At 38.3% G+C, this 24,386-nt stretch overlaps 1 pseudogene; it reads right to left on the reverse strand.

Annotated features, from left to right (window-relative positions):
* Window positions 1–1,055: 1,055 nt before the first annotated feature.
* On the reverse strand, window positions 1,056–4,002 carry LOC141504072 (pre-B-cell leukemia transcription factor 2 pseudogene; annotated as a pseudogene).
* Between the last annotated feature and the right edge of the window lie 20,384 nt (window positions 4,003–24,386).

Consider the following 24,386-nt stretch of genomic DNA (forward strand, 5'->3'; position numbering starts at 1 on the left):
AATGATGGCAAGAAAACAACTTTTGAGTGACCCTGAGTACTGTGTTTTATTGCCACCCAGCCCTGACTAACAAGCTGAGGATATTCCAAACTCTAAAGATCAAGATTCATAACAAATTTTGATATTAATTTCATTTTATCATTTGTGCTGTAGTCATTCAGTAGAGTTTTCCCATTCATTTTTTTCAATTTGAACCAGTTCCCACAAATATTTTGGGGTATTTAGAATTCTCCACATTCCTCAAATTATTCCATCTCCCAGTCTAGTAATTGGCATAAATGTTCTAATTAAGATGGAGGGAGCTGATGAAATGTTTTCGTGTTTTATCCTCCATTCTCATGACCATGATATTAGGGAGATGGTGCTATGACCTGCCCAAGAATTGGATTTTGAATGTATGGGTGCTGTAAAATGTCACCAGACTTGCTCCTCCAGAGTTATCTGGGTGCAGTGGCCAGATATAAATATGGATGACTGGATATTGTCCAGCATTTGAGACAATCAAGGTTAAGTGACTTGCCCAAGGTCATACTGATAGTGTCAAGTATTTGAGTACAAATCTCAACTCGAGCCCTCTTGAATGCCAGGGCTCTCCCCAGTCTCAGCAAGCTGCCTTTTGCTGAAAAGAGACAAAAAAGAGAATGTAGAGGTACACAGACTTGTACAGTCTTGGGGAAACACCTCATTTGGGGGCGTGATATGATGTATTCATGAAGAATTAGAAAGCAGTCATAGGAAACAGCAATTTGTAAAAACTCAAAGGGGAGATAGTGTCTAGGAAGAGAATAATCAAGACCGTTGTGTTACACAGTCTGAGAGTACTGGATGTGCAATCCAATATCTGAGTTAAAAGTGTCTATGGGAAAGACACTAGGCCTTCTTCCATCTGTTTCCTTATTCAAAAAATGGGGATAATTAAAACACATTTCTCACGGTATTATGAGGGTCAAGAAAAATTACATGGACAGTGCTTTCCAAACCTTAATTCCCCAGATAAATGATAGACATCATGAATGCAGCAAAGAGCCCAACATCTAAAATTTGAGAAAGTGGGCAGATTTGGTGATTAAATGATCTGCAACATGCTGAGAGAGTAATCTTAGTTGAGTGATGAGATGAAACATTTTATAAAAGACTAAAAATGAGTTGGAGAAAAATTCAAGGCAATAATTGTATAGTTTTTTAGGAGGCTGAATGTTGGAAGGAGGAACATGAGAGGGTCTCTGATTTTTTTTCAGGCCAGGGAAGGATTGGTACATTTGTGACAAGTGAGATCTGAACTAAAAGATGAGACTAAAAAGTGTTAAGAGAAAGGGGGATGTTATCTGCTTGAAAAGATAGGAGATGGTTTCCAGGCCATGTACAAAATGTCTTCAGGGATCTGAGATGAAAAAAAAGTGGGTAGAGAGGCCCAAAGGATAGCAGGCCATAATTATCTGCTTCACAATAAACAATGTGTACTACACTTGGTTTGCACTGTTTATATAATTGTTTAATCTAAATATTTTCTATCCTAAGAAAGTGTTCTTCCTTGGCAAAATGTTTATGCAGGTTACTCACTGCACTATCAAGGTATTCAGTGCTAGAAATCACATTATTTATGTAATCTCCTTAGTTAAGTTTTCTCAGATTACAATCCCAGGTCAGACCATACATTGAGTTATCAATCAACAGATATTAACTGGGGGGGGGGGGGCAGCTAGGTGACACAGTAGATAGAGCACTAGCCCTGGAGACAGATGGACCCAAGTTCAAATCAAGCCTCAGACACAGCATAAGTCCGTAGCTGTGACTTTTGGCAAGTAACACTTTACCACATTGCTTTAAATTAAAAAGAAAAAAATTGAAACAAAAGTTAAAAGAAATTAACATTTCCTTTCCTGCCAAACACTTTATAGCTATATGCCCTAAAAATAAGTGTCTTTGTTTTCTCTTACAGAATAATAACCTAAAGAAAAGATTTTTTGGTATGGTTTCTAATTTCTTTTTTTTTTCCTTTTTCTTTCTTTCTTTCTTTTTTTTCAAAGAAAACAAAAATCCAAAGCCCAGTCAACATTTTTCTAAAGTAGCAGAAACTCCCTCTGAGGTAGATATCTGAGTCAGACACTCTTGTCCACCGAGCCATTCTATTGGTTTAAGATGAGCTGCATATGAGGTAATAAGAGCTGTCTTAGAGGGCAGGGGGCGGGGTACACAGGGGGTATGGCCTGTGTCTTCTGTCCAGAAATTTTGTCCCCATTTTTGGCGTCACTAGATAGGCAGGGTGGCGTCTCTGCCCAATTCTAGAGTGTACAAGTGGGGTGGGGTGGGGTGGGGAGGGCAAGAGGAATATGTCATGTCAGAGAGTGAGAGACAGAGAGAGTGAGAGAGTGAGAGAGAGAGAGAGAGAGAGAGAGAGAGAGAGAGAGAGAGAGACTAAAGAGAAGGAAAGAAGCAGGGTAGAGGGTAGGAATGAGGAGGGAACAGAGAAGGGTCTCTTAGGAGATCCTTCCAACCCTGTGGTTCACACCCCCAGCTCTGAGACGCCTTCTTCATGAGGAAAAAACCCCATTTGCCCCTCTGCCTTGTGCTTCTCTGGGTGGGGTATGTCCACTGGATATCTGGGGCCTCACCAAGAGTCACCCCATGTGCTCCCACCCCTGAGACCTCAGAGACTGGATTAGTTGGATGTATCTGAGTGAACATTCCCAGGTCCCTCTGTTGGGGAGATCACTGAAGATGGGGTCACTGCCTCCTGCCAGCCACTATTAGCCTGGGAACTGGGGTAGGAGTCTCCATTGAGCCCAGGCAGCCCTAGGAACATGTCTCCAGATCCTGAGAGGTTGAAAGAACCACCAGAGCCTGCAGAAGAGGGAGGTGTAGAGGAATTGGCACGGCTATGGCCCCCTTGAGTGACAGACACAGCACTTTTCACTGCATAGATATTTGCTTCTTCCTGGAACTTCCCAATATTCTTCTTATATCTGATGCGCTTGTTGCCAAACCAGTTAGAGACCTGGGAAACAGTGATCCCACACTTCTTGGCAAGCTCTTCCTTGGCCTCTTCACTGGGATAAGGGTTACTCAGGTGAGAGTAGAAATACTCATTTAAGACCTCAGTAGCCTGTTTGCTGAAGTTACGGCGTTTTCTTCTAGCATCCAGGAAACGTGAGTGAGGGATCATGACGGCTTCACATGTGCTCTGTTTGAGCTGCATCTGAATAGCACTGAATTTTCGATGGATGATACCAGCCATACGCTCCATCTCCTTGGGAGCCACAGGCCATGTACGACTCTGCTCTCGAAGCAGGTTCATCACATGGGTAGTGAACTCATTACACGCCTGTTCATACTTCTCCAGCTCAGAATGGTAGATATGGCGGATCTGGGCCAGTTTACTTCCATAGTCGGAGTGCTCAATGGAGTTATCAGGAGACATTCCACCCCCAGAGGCTGCTGCTGCTGAAGCAGCAGCTACAGACCCTCCTCCTTTTTTCCAGTCCTGCCACCCCTTCCACCAGAAGCATGTTATCCAAACTCATCATCTGGGGGTCCACAGGCTCTTCTTCCTGTGAGCTTCGGATACTTCTCTTTGATCTCATACAGGACACTGAAAAGAGCAGGTTTCATTCGGTGGCAATTTAGGGCATGTATCTTGGCCTGGGCCTCATCCAGGCTTTGGTCAGTGATGGTCATGATCTGCTGCAGGATGTTCCCGATGTCCTGCTTTCCCCTTCTTCCTGGGACCCCCCCAGCACCCCCTGCAGGTTCTCCACCACCGGGAGGTTCCCCAGGTCCCCCTGGCTCTCCACTTACTAGCCCCAGGCCTCTTCGTCCCCTGCCTGGAGGGGGCGGTCCTAGTAGCCTTTCGTCCATAGCTGGGGGGGCCCCCCTCCCCCCGGAGCCCCCTCCCGATCAGCCCCTTCTCTCTCTGGGGTTCTCCCCTTTTCTTGAAAAATTGCTTGGGCCGATGCTCCTATTGCAACCTCTCCCACCTGTCTCCCAGTCTCCTGGTTCCCTAGGGGGCCCCTGACCTGGGAGGGAGCTCTGGGATATGGGCTGGGCCCCCCCTGGGCCCCCCGAGAGGAGACCCAGGCCCCCAGCAGTGGAGAAAATGGAGCCAGAGAGAGAGGAGGCCCAGGCTAGGGTGTGTGTGTGAGAGAGGGAGGGAGGAGGGGGCGGAGGGTTTCTAATTTCTTACTGCCATATACTAAATTATTATATAGCCCTATTCTTTTTACCTTCAGAACTAAAATTTGGGTCATATCAAAACAAAATCCCTATTAGTTTCTTGCTGTTAAGCTAAATGTGAACTACAGATAATTTTCCCATTTTGAAAATCATTCCCGTCACCAAACTGCATACTTTCATTATATAAATATATATATCACAGATTGGACCCCCAAACAGTTATCTTTAAGCTCTTTCTGGCTGCTGTTAAACCACCACATGTAGGTTAGAACCAGAAACCATAAGACTCAGATAAAAACCAGCTACTGATGATCACTTTCACATTAGTCTTTAGAAAGTCCAAAAGAAAAAGTTTTCCAAGCATTCATTGTTTCTGGAGCTCATTGTTTCCTAGACAGCAGCACAAGCAAGAAATTCGTAAAATTAGATGTCTACTGTTAGGATTTAATTTTACCTCAATTATCACATCAAAGTTTTCCCATTTTTTCCCCTTTGAACCAGTTCTTATAAATATCATGGTGTTTCTCTGTGTTCTCTACATTCATGAAAATATTCCATTCCATAAAACATGTAATTTGCACAGATATTATAATGAACATGGTGGGGGGGTGGGTTCATGAAATGTTTTGGTGATTTGTCATGTATATCAAGGAGGAAGTGCCATGACATGGATCTGAATTGCATTTGAGTGAGGGGGTGCTGTCCAAATGATACTTTCTCCTCCAGAGCCATCTGTGTCCAGTGGCCAGATAAAAATCAAGATAACTGCATATTGTCCATGATGTGAGACAAACGGGTTAAGTGACTTGCCCAAGGTCACACAGCTAGTGTCACGTTCTGAGGGCATATTTGAACTCATGTCCTTTTGACTTCAACGCCAGTGCCATTATCAAACCAGGCTTCAGTCTGATGAGGAAATAGACAAGTGAGAGCTTGTAGAGGGACAAGAGGGACTCGTACGGTCTTGGGGAACAACCTCAGTTAGGGGGCTTGATGTGTCGAAGTATTCAAGAATGGAAAAGCAGCCATAGACTGGAAAGCAGAGAGAGCACTTTCATAAAAACTCAGAGGGGAGATAGTGTCCAAGAAAAGAATAGTCAAGACTGTTAATGTGTGTAAAGGTTAAGAGTACTGGATATGCAATCAGATATCTGAGTTAAAATCTCATTCAGCATGACTTAAGCAAGTCACTTGGCCTCTTCCCATTTATTTCCTTGTTCAAAAAATGGGGATAATTAAACACCTTTCTCAAAGTATTATGAGGGTCAAGGGAAATTATATGGACTATGCTTTCCAAACATTGACACCCAACATAAATGATAAACAACATAAATATAGCAAAGAGGCCAGCATCTAAAAATTGAGAGAAAGTGAACAGATTCAGTGATTAAATGATCCTTCATGACATGCTGAGGGAACAATTTTAGCTCAGAGATGAACCAAATTGTGAAGGGACTAAAAGATGAGTTGGAGAGAATTTTAAGGCAACAAATGCAGTTTATTTAAGAGATTGAATGTTGGTATGAAATATAGATGAAATAGTTGGGGAGCATGAGAGGGTCTACGGAAGATGTTTCAAGACAGGGAAGTCTTGGCACATTTGCCACCAGGTTCATATAAGCTAAAAGATGAGAGAGTTAAGAGAAAGGAGTTGCTATCTGCTTGAAGAGTTAAGAGATTGGTTCCAAGCCATGTGCAAAATCTCTGGAGGGATCTGAGACACACAAAGGGGTGGTAGGCAGGAACAAAGTACATTGTTTGTACTCTTTGATCCTTTTATTGTTTAAGCTAAATATATTCCATGCTAGTAAAGAGTCCTACCTTCACAAAATCTTTATACAGGTTACTTGCTGCACCATCAAGGTATTCACTGCTAGAAATCACATTACGTAAACACCTTAATTCAGTTTTCTAAGATTATTTTATGCAGATCAGACCATGTACTGAAAGTTATCAATCAAGAGATAATAAAGAAATTAAATTTGCTTTCCTGACAAACTCTTTATAGCCATATGACCCCAAAATATAGGTCTTTGTTTTCTCTTTCATAACAATAACCTAAAGCAAAGATTTTTTAGTATAGCTAAATAATTTCTTAATGACAAATATGAAATTATTATGTAGCCCTATTCCTGTTCCTGACATAACTAAAATATGGGTAATAACAAAACAAAGTTCCTATATCATTAGTTTCATCTTGATAAAATAAAAGGTGTGCTACATAGTTTTCCAGTTTTGAAAATCATTCCTGTCACTGAGCTGCTCGCAAACTTTCATTATATTTTTACTACAGACTGGCTACAAAAAATACTCTTGTTACACTTTCTGGTTGAAGTTTAAAGTACTAACTTCTTTCATTGCTCTAGGATGGGTTAGAACCTGAAATCTCAAAATTTAGATGATAATTAATTCCAAATTAATCTGTAGAAAGACCAAAAGAATAAAGCGACAGTTTTTTAAGCATTCAATATTTCTTGGGTTCGTTGTTTCCTAGGCAACAGCACAGCAAGAAATTTGCAAAAGTAGATGTCAAAAGTTAGGATTCACTTTTACTTCAGTGACATCTGATCGTCACTAAATCTGCATTCCTCAGTCCCATAATGAAACATAAATGACTTGTGATTTATAGTGCTTACTTAATTTTCAAAACATGCTAATGCTTTCTTGAACATACTTCTGACCATCTTTCAGGATAAAGATACCTCTCATAAGGTTCAGAAAATCCAAACATGTTATCCATTCCATTTTTACTTTTAACCCTCTCTATTCACTTCTCAAGACTTTCAAAATTCATTTGACAAATGTCCTTTTTAATCACTTTTCATATGCAGTTTAACCATATTTCAGACTACTCTGCCTTTATTTCCTTAATTTATTTAAATTCTATTTCATTTTACATGTCAAAACAAGTATGGACATTCACTTTCAAAATCTTGAGTTCCACATTCCCTGCTTTCCTCCCAGTAGACTCCACCTCATTAGGAAAGCAAATTACTTGATGTAGGTTAAAAAATCTAAAGTCTGGAACAAAAACATTTCTACCATAGTGATGTTATAAAAAGAAAGCAGAATGTTCCACCTTGCCCTAAGAAAAGAAAAGCGTCATGAAAAATCAATTCACAAAAAGTATACTTCAATCTGAATTCCTATACCATATGTTTAAGGGCATGAATGGTACTTTTTGTAGTAAGTCCTTCAGAGTTCTCTTGGGTCACAGTACCGCTGACAAAAGCTAAGTCCTTCACAGCTGATCATCCCACTATATTGGCTGTTACTTTTTGTATACATTTCCCATTCCATCTGACCATGGAAGTTTTTTCCTGAGAGCATCCAATTCATCAATTTCCACAAAAGAACAGTATTTCATCTTAAACTTTTATCAAAATATATTCAGCCATCCCCCTAACTATGGTTATCCTCAAAATCTCCAGGTCCCTTCAACCAGAAAAGAGCTGCTTTAAATATCTCTCTATATATAGATAATTTTTTCTTCCCATATTTCAGCTCTTCTGGAATATAGTCCTAGCAGGGATATCCATAGACCCCAGAGGGTAGGCATAGATTTATAATCCTTTGGGCACAGTTAACAAGTAGAACCTATCAATTTACAGCTCATCTAACAATGCACCAATGTCCCATCTAACATTTGTCATTTTCTCTTTCTTTCCTATTAGGCAATCCAGTAGGTATAGGGCAGTAGCTCAGAATTGTCCTGACCCCTATTTCTCCTGCCAGGGTTGAGTTCAGACATTTTTACCTGATGTAATTAGATCACTTTCCAACTGAAAACTGGTCAAATCTCTTGAACACTTAACAAATGAGAAATGACTTTTAAATTTTTATAAATTGTTAAAGAAATGAGTTCTATATAATAAAAACTTGTTTCAATATTGTATGCCCACAGTTATTATTGCTAAGTGTATTTCCCTCCAACCTATTCCTGTCACTCCCTTTTATTCCTTCTCTCTCTCCTCTTCTCTCTCTCTCTCTCTCTCTCTCTCTCTCTCTCTCTCTCTCTCTCTCTCTCTCCCTTCATTCTGGTCTTCCTCAAAAGTATTTTACACCTACCAACCACCTTCCTATCTTATCCCCAACCCATTTTTCTAATCCCTTTTCTCTTCTTTTCACTGACGGAATGAATAAGTCATATTTGATCATAACCTCCGTGTTCCTGTTTGGATCTACAATATTCTTCTTGTTCCACTCATTTAAGTCAGTAGCAATTCATGCAAGTCTTTCCAGGCTTTTCAGAAAACCTATGCCTCATCATTTCTTGTAGAACAATACTATTCTTTAACATACATACACCACAGTTTATCCATTCCCCAATTGTTGGCCATCCCCTCCTTCTCCAATTCTTTGCCACTACAAGGAGAGCTTCAGTGAACATTTTTGTACATGTGGATTTTTATGCCTTATCATGATCACTTTAGGATACAGCTCCATTTGTGGCATTGCTGGATCAAAGGGTGTGCAGAGTATTTTCCCCCATTGGACATCATTACAAATTGTGCTCCAGAAAGGTTGGAACAGTCCGCAACTCTACCAACAATGCATTAGTGTCCCAGTTTCCCCACATCCCCTCCAACATTGATCAGTTTCCTTTCTAGTTATGTTGGCCAATCTGAGGGGTGTGAGGTGATACTTCAGAGATGCTTTAATTTGCATATCTCTAATCAATAATGGTTTATAATTATATTTCATATGCTTATAGCTTTGATTTCTTTCTCTAAGAATTGCTTTTCCATATCTTTTGACCTTGTGAGGAATGTAGGTGTTGGACTTCACTGGGTGTGGAGGGGAAGCCCTTAGGGAATCCATTGCAAGGAGGAATGGCACAGGCAATCACAAGCCTGGAAGAGTTTTCCTAATGCCATTGAGGGATAGCAAACCCCAAACCGGTTCTCAACCAGGCAAGAGTGACATATAGATCTTGACCTAATGCTACTGAGTTTGCACAATTAGGTAATTGAATATTAACCCACACACCCCCTGTGACCATTGGGATTCTTTGGCATATCATGCATCTTATGTGGGTGGGGGGATTAAATTAGGGGCATGTCATGGAATGCGTGGACCTCTTAGATGGCAACCCAAACTCTGAGGGCCTATGAACATCCAAGAGGGAGGGGAAAGAGTTTCTGAAGACCATAAATTAGCTGACTTTGAAGACTTATTCCTGCTTCAAACCTGGGTGAAGTACCCATCCATACCTTGTAAGGTTTATCTTGCAAGGTTAGTGAATAAAATGTACAATTTTCTCTCACTCTAGCAGGTTTTTCTTTTCATTCATTCATTTATAAAACAGACCGTTTATCAAGTCAGGAATGACTTGTATTCTTATAAATGTGATTTAGTTCACTAAATATTTTAGAAATGAGTCATTTGTCAGTAAACTAGTTGCAAAAAAGAAAAAAAAACGAGATGGATATTTTCATTTCGGCAGTACAAAAATCAATGACCAATCCTGGTTGCGTTGTTTTTATTTTGGTAAATATTTTTCGATTTAATGTAAAATTAGACACTTTTGCATTTTGTAGTGTCCTGTGTCTTCGTTTGTCAGAAAGAGCTCCCATTTCTGTAGATCTGATGTATAAACTATTTCTTGTTCTCCTAATTGGCTTATGATATCATCTTTTATGTCTAAATCCTGTTTCCATGGTAGATGATGTTGGTCTAGGCCTAGTTTCTGATATACTATCTTCTTGTTTTCCAAGCAGTTTTTATCAAAGAATGAATTCTTATCCCAAGAGCTGGAGTCCTTGGGTTTCTCAAACAGCAGTTTACTACAGTTTCTTTTGCACCTAATCTATAATTGATGCTTTATAATATAATTCCAGATCTGGTTTAATTATTCCACCTAACTTTGTAATTTTTCATTAATTCCATTGCTAATCTTGAACTTTTGTTTCTCCATATGAATTTAATTTCCATTTTTTTTCAGCTCATTTAAGTGAAGCTTTGGAGGTTTGTTTGGTATGGCACTGAAAAGGTAATTTAATTTAGGTAGAATATTCATTTCTATTACATTGGCTTGGCCTACCCGTGAATAACTGACATTTTGCATTTATTTAGATCTGCTGTTATATCTGTGAGAAGTGTTTTATGGTTGTTTGCTTATAGTTTCTGAGTCTGCCTTGGTAATAAGAATCCCAAGTGCTTTATGTTGTCTACAGTTAGTTAGAATGGAATTTCTCTATGTCAGCTTGGTCTTATATAAAACTGACTGTGATGCTTTGTATTTGAATTATTTCTTTCTGGCCACTTTCTGGATTTTCTACTTGATACTGGAGTATGGTTACAATATTCTTGGCATTTTCCTTTTGCTATCCCTTTCAGGAGGTGATTTGAGGAGTTCTTTCAATGACTATTTTGCTGTCTGTTTCCAGGTAACCAGGCCACTTCTCCTTGATGTTTTCTGAAGAGTGCTCTCCAGGCTCTTTTTTATTTAATCATGTCTTACTTTCAACTAGTCCAAACATTGTTTAATTATCATTCTTTGTTCTATTTTCTAGGTCAGTTGTTTCACCAATGTGCTGTTTTATATTATTTCCTTCCATTTTTTTGTTTTTATTTTTGTTTAATAGACTCTTGGTCTCCTTTGTAGTCATTAGCTTCTACTAGTCCCTCACTATTAGTCAAGGTGGTATTTTCTTCATGTAGCTTTTACTTGTCCTTTTCCATTGGGTCACTCCTATTTTCAAAGGAGCTGTTATCTTTTTACATTTGCCCAATTCATTTTTAAAGAATTTGTTTTCTTCCATCACTTTTTTGTTGCAAAATGCTAATTTTTCTTGTATTTCTCTTCCCAATTTTTCCATCTGATTGTCAAAATGCTTTCTGAGTTCTTCTGAGAAATCTTTCTGGGCTGTAGATCAATTCCTATTCTCTTTGCAAGCCTCACATATATTTCTTTTTCTGCCCTTCATTTCTCAGATAAAATCCTTGTCTTCAAGGTCATTTCAATGCACTCTGCTTTTCTCTCCTTTCTTATTCATTTTGAGATTTGTTGCACAATCTAACCTAATCCTCTTGTGTTAGAGAAGGAGGAATCCCTGGCAGATGTTTGGGGTTTTGAGCCCTAGAGACTTACTTACTAGCCTTTGGCCACTGATGTAAGAACCTGCAGTGGCTTTCTTGGTGGAATCACCAAGAAGAGACATCAGAGGCTCTCTCTCTCTGTGGACCCTCTGTTCTGGGGCTGTTATGCAACCCTTCCATGGGCCATTCCTTGTGAACTCTGAGGAAAGCTGGGGCTGTCTCTGGGTTGTCCAGTTGGCCTGCTAGTCACCTCACTAGGTTGTCCCGGCTGGAAATGCCAGAGGCTCTCTCTGGACAGTCAGAAGTGAGGAAGTCAGCCATCCCTTCCCTGGGTTATTTCTGAGCTGATTGTGCTGGAGAACGCCATGCCCTCCCTCCAGGAAAGGCAGCTGCTCTGCTTGAAGACCATACAGACTATCCTGACCAAATGGGGGCCTTGGGCACCTGTGCTGGAACCCTCCCAGTGCCCATCACACAGCCTCTGTGTGCAGTGGCCTCCACGACCACAGTGGAGGTTCTCAGTTTAGTCCTCCACCTTGCCCCACCACTGGTCCCCTGGGTCTGCTTCTGGACACATCTACATTTCCCCCAACAGACCTTGCTGGAAGATGTGGGTTCTGTTGCTCTAAAATCTGTGAAGAAGCTTGATTCATGATGCAGCAAAGGCTGGGTGAAGCCCATAGGAGCTTAACACAGTTCCTGGCTTCTCCCCACCATCTTAGCCAGAAGTCTGGTCACTTGCTTTATTTCTTCATATTTCTTTATCATAAATGAAGACTATCAGGGTAGAGAGGAAGTGGATATGGATGGTGATGCAAAGAAAAAGAGGCAACTAATAGGGAAGAGGAGTTATGACTAGTATGGAAAGATGATTCACATTGCTTCATTTGAATAATGAGATATTTTCGAGTTTTCCATGAAGGGGGTGGAGGGAGGGAGAGAATTTGAGATGGAAAATAATAAAATTCAAAATTAACAGAACAGAGCAGAAGACAATTGAGAAGTGGAAACAGCCAAGGCAGACAATTTTGTTACTCTAAATAGCTAATCAATTTAAGAGAGTAAACTATACATAAGAGAAGTTCACTTTTTCTAATCATTACCTGTTGAAAGATTCCTGTTTCAGATAAAATTTAAAAAACTAAATTCACTAAACACTTTCCAAATGTGCATTATTATCTTAAACAAAACATGTCACAATGAATTGCCTAGTATGAAATCCTAAGTGATAGCCCTGTTAGGGATAGTACAGCCTGCAAATGATTTTTAAGATTAATAGTGAGTGGGGAATAGTCTGAGATTTCTTCAGGGTTATGAAAATGTTACCCATTGAGAGAGAAAGAGGGAGATTATTGGGTGGCATTATTACCTCAATTTAAGGAGCATCACTAGGTATATTAGCTATTCTTGGGGTTGGTCCAATAGTACAAAAAGAAGAATTTATTTTGATCAATTTTGGAACCAGGAAGACTTTTCCAAAGACATTGGTATAAAAAAAATCTTGTCAGTAGAAGGAGATATGGATATCCATTCAATTCCTGGGGCTCAAGGGATATTCTGGTTTGGGTTTGATTTATATGCTCTTTTCCTTAGATTAATTTACAAGTCTAGATTTTAAAGACCACATTCCTCATTAATGAGGATGGGTCAGTGAGGGGATGGGATCAAGTTAAGATAAATGTGTTTCCTGGGTCTTTTGCTTTTGCCTCAATCTCTGTAATTGATTGGAGTTTGTTCCTCGAGAAAGGAATAAAACTTTCTCTTCGTACCTTGAAAGATCTCTGAAATTTATTTAAATGGCATTTGTCCCACACAATAGTTTCAGGGCTTTGGGAAAACGTGGAAGAATTCATTTAGTAGACTAATTCTGACCTGGAAAAATTGAGGGACTAAACTGTATATTTCAGAGCAGAGCAGAGCAGAGTAGAGTAGAGCAGAGAGGAAGATGGAGGCAGTTGGAAACTGTTGATACTCCAGCCGGACAGCAAAGGAATTAAGAGGGCTGAAGGGGAAGGTCATCAGCAGCAACAGTTGCTCAGGTAGGATGGGGGGAGGGGATGGAATACGAGAAGGGGGAGGGGGAATGGGGAAGGCTGGGGGAGGCAGAAGCTGCATCAGGCTGGCAGGAACAGTGACTTCCACTTGTAGAGGCTGGATTTCTATAGGGGACCCACACATCTAGTGAAGAGCTGGGCAGAGTGGGCTGGGGAAAGGTGGGGAGGGCAATTTCCATCACCTAGAACCCATTTCTGCGGCAAAGACCTCAGGAGTGGGCTTGGGAAAGACTTAAGACATTTGTATTCCACTAGCGACTTTGTGTCTCCCAATGGGGATATTTAGATAACAATGATGGAAATTTGAAGCCCAGAGTAAACCTTATGAATCATTCTAGTATAATGAGTGCTTTGGGGGACCATTTTTGGAAATAATTCCTGTCCCGTTTTCAGGACTATACTTCTCACATGATTTATTCTGATTTCCTCTATTTGCCTTTGGTAACACCTCTATATTCTGCCCCTCAGGTCAATATGCCTATTTTATGTTTCCATAATTTGTTCCTTGCAAAATTTCTAAACTTTTACCACCTTGTACCTTTTCTATTTTTCTATCTTCTATCTTTCGTCTCTTATCTTTGAACTTGACAGAACCAGATAAGTGCCTGAAAGCAATATTGGCTTACTGTCCAATAATTACTGTCACTTTTCAAGAGAAGAGATAAGAGAATGCACTTCCTTCCTTCCATTACAGAAGTGGGAGACTGGGTTTACAACACTGCTTCTGGTGTCATCTTTGGTTGATGTGCTGATTGTGATAAGTGATTAGATTCCACTTCTTCCTTAGTTATTGGAAACTGAGCAAAGCAGTTTATATCTTATAGAGAAATAAATAGTAAAAAAGGAGCAAAAGAGCTCAAGTGGTAAAATTGGAGGAATCTTGGCTTACAAATGTAAATCTAGCTACTTTATATATTAGGAGGAATTTCTCTCTACAGAGGAAGGGGATGGACAGGCAAGAGGAAAACAAGGGACCCCAGAATTAAAAGGTGGATTAGTGAATGAACCGATCCCAGTCTAAGTGTCAGATTCATACATCTATGTTACATCTTTCAAAGGACTGGCTACCTACCAAATTGTGGGGAAGGGGAGTTTGATAAGGAGTTTGAACCCATGTGGGGGAGAATCTGACAGGTTCTTTGACCTTGACAATAGCTGGCCTTTTAGGGACATAGGAGATTAGAGGCCCTATTTTCATGTACCACATGTGTCCATTTCTATTTTGAATACCCATTTGTGTGGGACAAATGCCACTTAAATAAATCAGAAATCTCTCATGGTATGAAGAGAAAGTTTTATTCCTTTCTCTCAAGGATAGGGCACAATCAATTACAGAGATTGAGGCAAAAGCAAAAGGCCCAAGAATCACATTTATCCTAATTGGATTCCTGCCCCTCACTGACTCACCCTTGGTAATGAGGAATGTGGTTTTACAATCCAGACCGGCAAGATAATCTAGGGAAAAGAGCATAAAATTCAAACTGAAACCAGATTATCTCTTCAGCCACAGGAATTGAATGGTCATCTGGACTTCAACAGATAAAGTGGGGCCAGTGGACTCTTCACCAATAACTCAGAGGTTGCTTTGTTAAGGAAAGAGGGGCACATAGTTAACTGTTCTCCAATCTACAATATTCTACTGAAGAAATCTCAGACTTTATCCCACTCAATCCCTCCTCTTTTATTTTGATGAAATTTCTTCAAATTTCTGAGTTGGCCCTTAAGTCTAAAGAACAACTCCCTGATCACCTCCTTACTTGCCAGGGACCCTTTTAGCTGGACATATTCAAACACTTTCTACTGCCCGGATAAATATCCTGGCCAGTCAGTTATAAACAATAGTCACCCTGAACTGACTCAGTCATATGCCACTGGTGTTTCTCTCCTCTGGATCAGGAATCCTGTACCATAGTGTACCTCTGATGAGGGGCTGAGAATCTAGGTCAGACCTAGGGGTACTGCCACCCACTAATCTCTCTTTTTCTCTCAATGGAGAACATTTTCCCCTGCCTCCCCTCTTCCGTTCCATAAGGAGAAGGGCATAAGTAGGGGTGTCACACTTACAGAGTAATGGGGAAGTTTCAGATAAACAATGTATAAATAGGTGAGAGATGGTGGAGATGAAGTGGTTCAGTGTCTCTCCTCTCCTTTCCTTTTCTTCTCTTCTCCCTTGGAGGCATCCAGTGTCCATCAGCATCCTCTGAATCTCTTCCAAAAAGTCCTCTCCAGCTCTGGTGACTACTTGTCTTCTGGTAAAGAAACTGCTTAACACTTATTCAGTTAAAAACACATGTCTTCCATCACAATACAATGAGATTCTGGAGCTTATTACATTTGAAATTTTGCCTTACTGCCATATTGACACACATATTTCACTTTTAGCACTTTTAACTTCTATTAGTATTGTACTACATGAGCAAAGTCACAAGCTTGAGTCAATGTGATCATTCTCACTGGGAGTTTTCTCCATACACATACATTCAAGAGTCATCTTTGTTCTAAGACTACCCAGCATCTGGCTTAAAATAAAACAATTTTAACCTTTGCTCTCATTACAATAACTACTCGAACATCCTTAACCAAAATGAATTCTTTTCTCAAATATTCCCATATTTTCCTTTTCCTGATATACTTATCTAACTCACTCATTTCCTGAAACTAGAACTTGTAACTGCAATTTTCCTAAGAATTTCCCATTCTTCTTACCTAGTTATCCCCTCTAATACAAAAACTAGGGAAACTGAATTCTTACCTTAGCATGTAGCTGATAGCAGGTGTCAGAGCCAGACACCTCACCTATCTCTGGCTGTTAGATGGAATTCACCTAAAACTTCTTTTTCTAGTTTGCTTAGTAACTAACTATAAAGATGCAGGACATTAAAGGAAAATTCCTTTACACATATAAATATTGAATGTCAGTGTCGAGGCAGGTCATGTGGGTAAGTCAAATGTCTTAGGCCTGATTTATTCTTCCAGGTGAGATATTATGCAAAAGTCATTTTGGGGAAATAAAGACAAAGGGGTCCAACATCAGCCATACTGAGGAGCTGCCCCTTCGGCTGCCCGTCCCTGTCACCTGACATCCTTGGCCCATTGGCTTCCTTGGGTCCAAGAACATAACATTTACCCAGTAGCATTTCTTTCTGTTGACCATCCTGATATCTGACACAAGAGAAAATCAATTAAAAGTCCTGTGATCCAAAATGGTTGTTTTACCCAGTTAGACCTTCCAGTGAATACAGTTCATTGAATTCCAATTATAAGCTTAATGGAGCCCCAATTAATGAAACTCCTACCCCATGCTCATATTATCCTTCCTGGGTCTTTGCTTAAAATCTGGTATTCTAACTATGACTGGCCCTACAGGCCTGTGTCCTACCTCTTACTAGAGACATCCCTTTGTTTGAAATCATATCTACTCTATCTGTATATAATGATGGTATATCAGATTCCCCTTGTCTAGAGAAACCTCCTTCTAATCTGTGGTATCTTCCAACAAATACCTCCTTTGTTGAGGAGATTGCACAGAGAAATATCACATTATCTTGTGTTTTTCTTTCCTATATTGTATGGTGCTTTTGCTTCAAAGCAAACAGTCACCGCTCTGGAATACGCATAGATCTAAAATATTCCCAATTCATATACATATATTTATATATATAGTCAGAAACTTTTATACATTGTTTACCTACTAGCCATCCTCAGCATAGAAATGGCTGTTTTTGTTTTGGCAAGGAATTTGCGGTTAAGTGAGTTGCCCAAGGTCACACACAGGCAGACAATCACAAAGTATCTGAGGCCTGACCTGAATCCAGGTCTCCTGATTCCAAGGCCAGTGCTCTATCCACTGGGCCACCTAGCCACCCCCTAACATACAAATTACTTTCCAGAATTCTTTAAAATCATTAAAACATCTTAGTCAGCTTCAAATTTCCAACATGCATTATTAATTTCATTATAACAGAACCGCAATAAGAGTAACAGAGTAACACATAAATTAATAGATTGTACAAAGCAATCCCTCCATTATTACATTATACATGAACCCACAGATCTATCCCAGAAAGAGTCACAATTTTTCATATTTTCCTTATAGCCATTCAAAGCAATGACATTAATCCCAGGCTTTAACAATACAGTATTTAAATAACATATTCACAATAGTATAGCTAAATATTGAAAATATAATCTCTTTTCAGTTACAAAAGTATATCACACAACTGATAAAAACATCTTATTCATCAATGTTACCCTACAATAAGGCCCACAATTGCAATTTGTCCAGAGCCCACCATCAGCTGTCTGCAGTAAGAGAAAAGGCCACATTCTTGACTTCTTTAAAATTAAACATGCATTGTTAATATACATTAATCATAAAATCTTATTTAAACATCTCATTTCCCTTAGAACAAGAGCAAAATGAATATCCCATGTTCTTTACAGTTTTGTCTCTTTACCCAAGTTCTCAGAATCCAATTTCATACATATGACACATTTAAAACTCCAATGTAATTACAACTCCACTAACTTTCCAACAGTTGCTTGCTAAAAAATTTAGATAAAACTTTGATAAAAACTTATAGAGAATCCAGCACTCACATTCCAAAAACTCTACCCAAAATAAAAATACTATTGTTAGCATGATTAAACTTAACATTAAAACTAATTAGAATTTTTTTTCCAAAAGAAATTAGTAAACATCCGTGGTAACCAAGGTATTCTTAGTAACCCAATACCACTTTTCTTTAACCCAAAGGTGTTACAATAGAGTTTGAAAATCCCAAATTGCTTGCAAAAGAAAGCATCAGTCATCAAAACTGTTAAGTTTTAGCTAAGAAATAGAGTGGTGGACCAGTGGAATAGACTAGGTGCAATAGCAGGAGACAATTATAGTAATCTGCTGTTTGATAAACACAAAGCGTCCAGCCATTGGGATAAAAACTCCCTCTTTGATAAAAACTGCTGGGATAATTGGAAGTTAGTATGGAAGAAACTGAGATTAGACCAACACCTCACACCCTTTACCAAGATAAGATCCAAATGGTATATGAATGTTATAGAATACTATAGTTCTATCAGAAACCAGGAAGGATGGTTCTATAGAGAAGCATGGAGGAATTTGCATGAACTGATGGTGAGCTGGATGAAGAACTAGAAGAATATTGGACAGGATAACAGCAACATGGGGTTAAGGATCAAATTTAATGGACTTGCTCATTTCACCAGTGCAAGGGACAAATTTATGGCATCTGAAATGCAGAATACCATCTGTATCCAGAGAAAGAATTGTGGAGTTTGAAGAGAGACCAAAGATTATTATCTTTAACTTTAAAAAAGTTATCTTCTATAATTTTACTACCTCTTATATTTTCTTTTTTTATTTAAGAATATGATTTCTCATCACATTCAATTTAGGATCTATATATATATATATATATATATATATATATATATATATATATATATAGCATGTAATAGTGCAAAGACTAATACGCTGCCTTCTGTGGGGGGATAGGGGGAGGGAAGTGAGATTAGGGAAAAATGTAAAAATTCAAAAATGAATAAATTTTTTAAAAAACTTTTTTCCTCTTGTATTGAAATAGCAATGATTTCTCTATGTCTGCTATTGATATAGTTAAGTATGCTTATAAAGTTTCCAACATTGAACTAACCTTGCATTCCAGGTATAATTTCTTTTGATCATGGTTTATCATCCTATTCATAACTTGTTCTAATCATTAATTTTTTCCTAAAAATTGCTAAATTTGTATTTAAAACATTTGCATCTATACTCATTAGGTAAATTGACCAAAAATTGATTTCTCTGTTTTGACACTTTCAGCTCTAGATGTCCACAGTGCATTGGTGTCAGAAGAATTTTTGCAGAACTCCTTGTCCCTTATATTTCCAAATAGTTTATATCCAATTGGAATTGATTGTTCCTTCAAAATTTCACGGCCTCAGACACTTAATAATTACTTAGCTGTTTGGCCTTGGAAAAGCCACTTAATGCCATTGCCTTGCAAAAAAACCCCTAAAAACAAAAACAAAAACAAAATTTGATCAAGTTCACTCAGGAATCTATCAGGACTAGAAGATATTTTTTTCTTAATGATTTCATAGATGTTGAGTTTCTTTTCTTGAGATGGGACATTTAAGTATTTAATTTCCACTTCTTTTAACCTGGAGAGTTTATCTTTCTTTTTAAGCCTTCATCCCTTTCCCTGAAATCGTCAAATTCTTTGGCCTGTAGTAAGGCAAAATTGTTCTGAATTATCTCAATTACCTGCTCCTTAGTGGTGCATTCACCTTTTTCATTTCTGCTACTATTCGTCTGGGTTTCTTCCTTTTTTACAGCCAATTAACTGGAGTAGTTACATGGTCTAGCATAACTGAGCACTAGCCCTGGATTCAGGAGGGCCTGAGTTCAAATCTCCTCTCAGACACAAAATAGTTATTTAGCTGTGTGACCTTGGACAAGTCACTTAACCCCACAATCTTGCAAAAACCTTAAAAAACCATCTAATTAACCTGGTTTATCTATTTTGTAGCTTTTATTTGAAAACCAGTTCCAGTTCTATTTATTCATTCAATGATTTTATGACTTTTGTTTTAATTTCCCTGTTGATTTTAATAATTTCAAATTTAGTATTTAGTTAATTTTTAATTTGTTCTTATTCTAGATTTTTTTTCAGTTAATTGCCTAGTTTATTGATCTCCTCTTTCCCTATTTTAATTCATGTAAAATTTAGAGTTATATTCCCATTAACTGCTTAGACTGAAACCCATTAGGTCTGATATCATGTCTTGGTGGAATTCTTGTTTCTGGAGCTCTGTTGTTTGATTCCATCATTCATTAAAATTAATTAGTTACGAATTAATTTTTATGTCTATCTCTCCATGGTCCTTTCTTGAATTGTGACTTTTATTGCATCATAATCAGACAAGGATGGGTTTAAGTTTTCTTCCATTCTTCTTTTGATTATTGGGTTTTAACGTACCAATACACACTGTTCTTGTGACAGTACCATTGAAAAGAGGTATATTCCTTTCTGTTACCATTCAATTTTCTCCTGAGGTCTATGAAATATAAATTTTCTTTTTTTTTCATTTAAAAAAGTTAAACCCATATTTATTTACTAGCACTGTTAAAACATTACACAAAACATTCAAATGGCAGATAATTGTAATGCAAGCCCTTGCATGGCAATCCAAATTTATTGAACTACTGATGCTAAGTTATACAAAATTGCACCACTTTAATTAAGGCTTTTAGTTTACATTTGGCCACCTCAAAGTAGTTGTAACATTAGGCTGGTCAATTTAAATACTGTGGCTCCCTGTTGGATATACACACAATCTTTACACCCAAACGTTAAATGCATACAAAGCAACAAGGCATTGTTAAATAAATCAGCAAAAAGTTAGTTACTGCAACTTAAGCCCTGTGACCAATTACACATGATTAAAATTACTTCCCACATTCACATCCACAGTACTCTTCCACCATTTAACATTTCAACCAAAAGTTACACATGTGAAACAATCACTAACAGGCAAAAGTACTAAAACTGCATATTTGGTATTGCAAATACACTTATACATGAGCAAGCAAGGGATTCACAGTGAGAATCTACAACTGCAGAAGCCTGGAAATGATTTACAAAATTGTAAAATCATTAAAAAATTATCTGAAAATATACACTTCTTGTTGTAGACCCCCACTGTACACACAACTATAAACATTGTTCCCTATGTAAACAAAAAGGAAACATACAATAAAGATTGAAAAGTCTGGACATTTCCTTCCCAACAGATACTAAAGGCAACGTCTTTTATCTAAGACATTATACTGAGAGGACTATCTTATTTTTAAAGACAAGATCACTGTCTCCACAGGTTTTTCAAAAAATTAAAAAAAAACTATATAGCTGTGTTAATCAAAGCGCCTTTGTATAATGATGAATGACCTTGTATTTCTTTTAAAAAAATTACAATAAGCTACAAATATCAAAAAAGCAAAGTTATCTGGAGTAGTCTATATAAGAGCTCTTTGGACTTTCTTTTATTATGCTAAAATAGTGGTGCTTTCAGAATTTCCATGATTGTACTCTCCAATAGAAAGCATGGGGCATGTTAAAGTATACAGTACACCATTTTCATACGTGTACAACGTTGGTGGATGAACAATGTCTCTTAGCAAATAATACTGGATGTAGCCTCTGGTTTTACCAGTTGCATACTCAGACTATTATAAGTAAAAATCTCTCTGTGACACTGCAAAGTGATTAGAATGTGCAAACTGATATAGTAGCTTTCATCCACTTCTTAAAGGGTACCACCACAGGAAAATCCGCTTAAGATGTTGATAGGTTTAATAAAGTTGGAATGCTGCTGGTACTGTTGAATTGGGCAACAGTTCTTCAGACCTGGCTCAGAGCTACAATGCATCTGTATATTAAAGCAACTGACACGATGACTTTTTACATGCCTTCCCAGGTACTGGAGTTTTCTGTTAATTTGCTGGACTAGGTCATAAAAGATCTCATTAATGTTTATCTTTGATTTAGCAGAAGATTCTAAGAATGCACAGTTGTTCCATTGACTTGCTAGGTTCTGTCCTTGTTCTTTTCCTACAACTCTTTCATCCTCTCTAAAATGCTTAAGCAAGGAGCTTTCTCTATCACTTGTCTATGACCTGTCTGCTGAAACTTTTAATTTTTCTCTTTTCCCCCTTGTACTTTGGGACCTAGAAACACAATGATTGGTCTCCTAGAGATAAGGGGAAGCTCTGACTTCAATTATGACAGTATGACAATTATGACAATTATATGACATTATGATGACATAATCCTCTTAAGAGTATTAAAAGCCTGTGCAGTAGGTCCAAAGACTCAGTCCAATTTTGGGTGTCTGAAGAGGCAAATTGAATTTTCTCTCGACTCCAGGACTTAGTATTCTCAATAGAGAAGTGTTGCATTCTGAACCCATTTTCTATTATTTATACTGGAGGAATGGCGTTCCTGAGGCCTTGTGAGTATTGGTCTGCAGGAGACTGACCCACCAGAATTGGGAAATATCTGTTTCTTGATCTCCCAGACGTTCTTCCTGGTGAGAGATCCTTTAGGCATGGTTTTGGAAGGGGTTTTAAAGAGGACACCTCTTTTCTTAGGAGGCTCCTGGGCCAACAATAGGAGATGTGACCTGCACTCACCTCTCAGGTTCTTTTTTTTTTTAGGCAACCCAAGTAAATGATTTGTAGAAAGGAATGAAAAACAATATTTTGGATGTGATCTTTATTCAAAATGATTTTAATTACTTATTTACTATAAATAATTTTTTGAAACAAGAGAGGAGGAGGAAATATATGCTTTAATAAATGGAGAAAGGAATTAAAGATAAATAAAAAGCAGTTTTTAAAAATGTTGAATATGTTCTGAATTACTTACAATTTTGTCGCTAAAAGACATAAACCAAATAAAAAATTTGGGATGTATTTCTTCAGCTTCTTGGTGGTTTCCAGGGAAACTCAAAAGAAGGGAAAGGTTACACATGCTTTTAAATTTTTCTATCAAATCTTCTGGTGTTTAAACTCTCTCTTTCATACTTCTTAAGGAAACAGAGTCATGGAGACAAAAAAGTACATGTTCATTATAACACTGTCAGGATTCAATTGTGACTGCTCAGCTCTCACGTAAATTCCCCTCTAAACTTTACTTGTCTGTCACTAGGCCAGTCTACTTCTCCTATGGTCATTGGGTCTGTTTCTTCTCCTCAAACTTTTATTCCGAGTTTGGCTGAGGCTCTCTGGTCCTAAGGAAACTGTAGTACTGTTAGTCAACAAACATGGTATTAGCATCTGCCCTGATGCTAAAGATTAGAAATAGGCAGGCAGACATGGAGGTGAGTTATCAGGAAACCCCTTCTGCAGAAAGTAGTGTTTGAGCAGAGCTGCAGGAATGCATGCAGAGAGTCATAAGAGGTGGAAGTGGGTGGGTTGGGGGACAGAGTATTCTAAACATGAGGGACAGACACTGAGAGGGGATGGACATAGGAGATGTTCAAAGAATGTAGGGAATGTTAATGGTCTCAAGGATGAGGAAATCTGAACTCAGAATGTGGACATTCTTAGTTAACTGCATTTCTACAGTTTTTGTTTTGTTTTTGTTTTCTTCCCACCCTCAGGATATTTTTGTGGAGAGAAATGTGGAGAAGTACACGAATATTTCCCAGTGGTGAGAATTTTCATTTTCATTCAAAAGATCTTTCTATTCCTCCTCCTCCCTCTAAAGCAACCCCATCTTTATAGTTGAATTTTCCATAACTGACTTTGTGGCAAATACCTTAGTCTCTTTAGGAGTCAATATATGTTAATCGACAATATCTAGGTGTTGAAACTCTTTAACTCCTGAAATCAAGAGGATGTTGTTAAATGAGAAAAAAAGATTTCTAAATGGTTTAGTTTTTTTTGCAATGCAAATGGGGTTAAGTGGCTTGCCCAAGGCCACACAGCTAGGTAATTATTAAGAGTCTGAGATCAGATTTGAACCCAGGTACTCCTGAGTCCAGGGCCTGTACTTTATCCACTGCTCCACCTAGCCGCCCCTAAATGGTTTAGTTTTTACAGTAGAAATGTGGTTTTATAAGTTGGGTGAAATGGGGATCCATGGATAATTAAAACCTCTCAGAATAGTGGGGTTTTTTTTAGTTTTTCTTAAAATTTTACATTCCAAATTCTCTCTATCCCTATGTGTCTCTCTCACCCATTGTGAAGGCATACATATCTACCACACCTGTGAAATGCTGTAAAACATATTTCTGGTTTGGCCATTTCCCAAAAGCAAGAAAAATCAAGTGAAAAACATTATGCTTCATTCTGACTTCATCAGTTCTCTTTCTGTAGGTTGATGGTAGCACATTTTCAAAATTCCTTTATACTTCTCTTGGATCACTGTATTTATCACAATAGTGAATCATTCATAATTGATCATCAGCATCATCAGAATATTGATGTTACTGTGCACAATGATCTTAGTTCTTTCCACTTCACTTTGCCTCAGCTCTTCTAAAACCTGTGATTTTCTAAGTGAGATTGAGAAGAGTCCTTAGAAACCTCTAGGG

This window comes from Macrotis lagotis, unplaced genomic scaffold, assembly GCF_037893015.1.
Source record: "Macrotis lagotis isolate mMagLag1 unplaced genomic scaffold, bilby.v1.9.chrom.fasta BILBYCTG078, whole genome shotgun sequence".
Taxonomy (NCBI): Eukaryota; Metazoa; Chordata; class Mammalia; order Peramelemorphia; family Peramelidae; genus Macrotis; species Macrotis lagotis.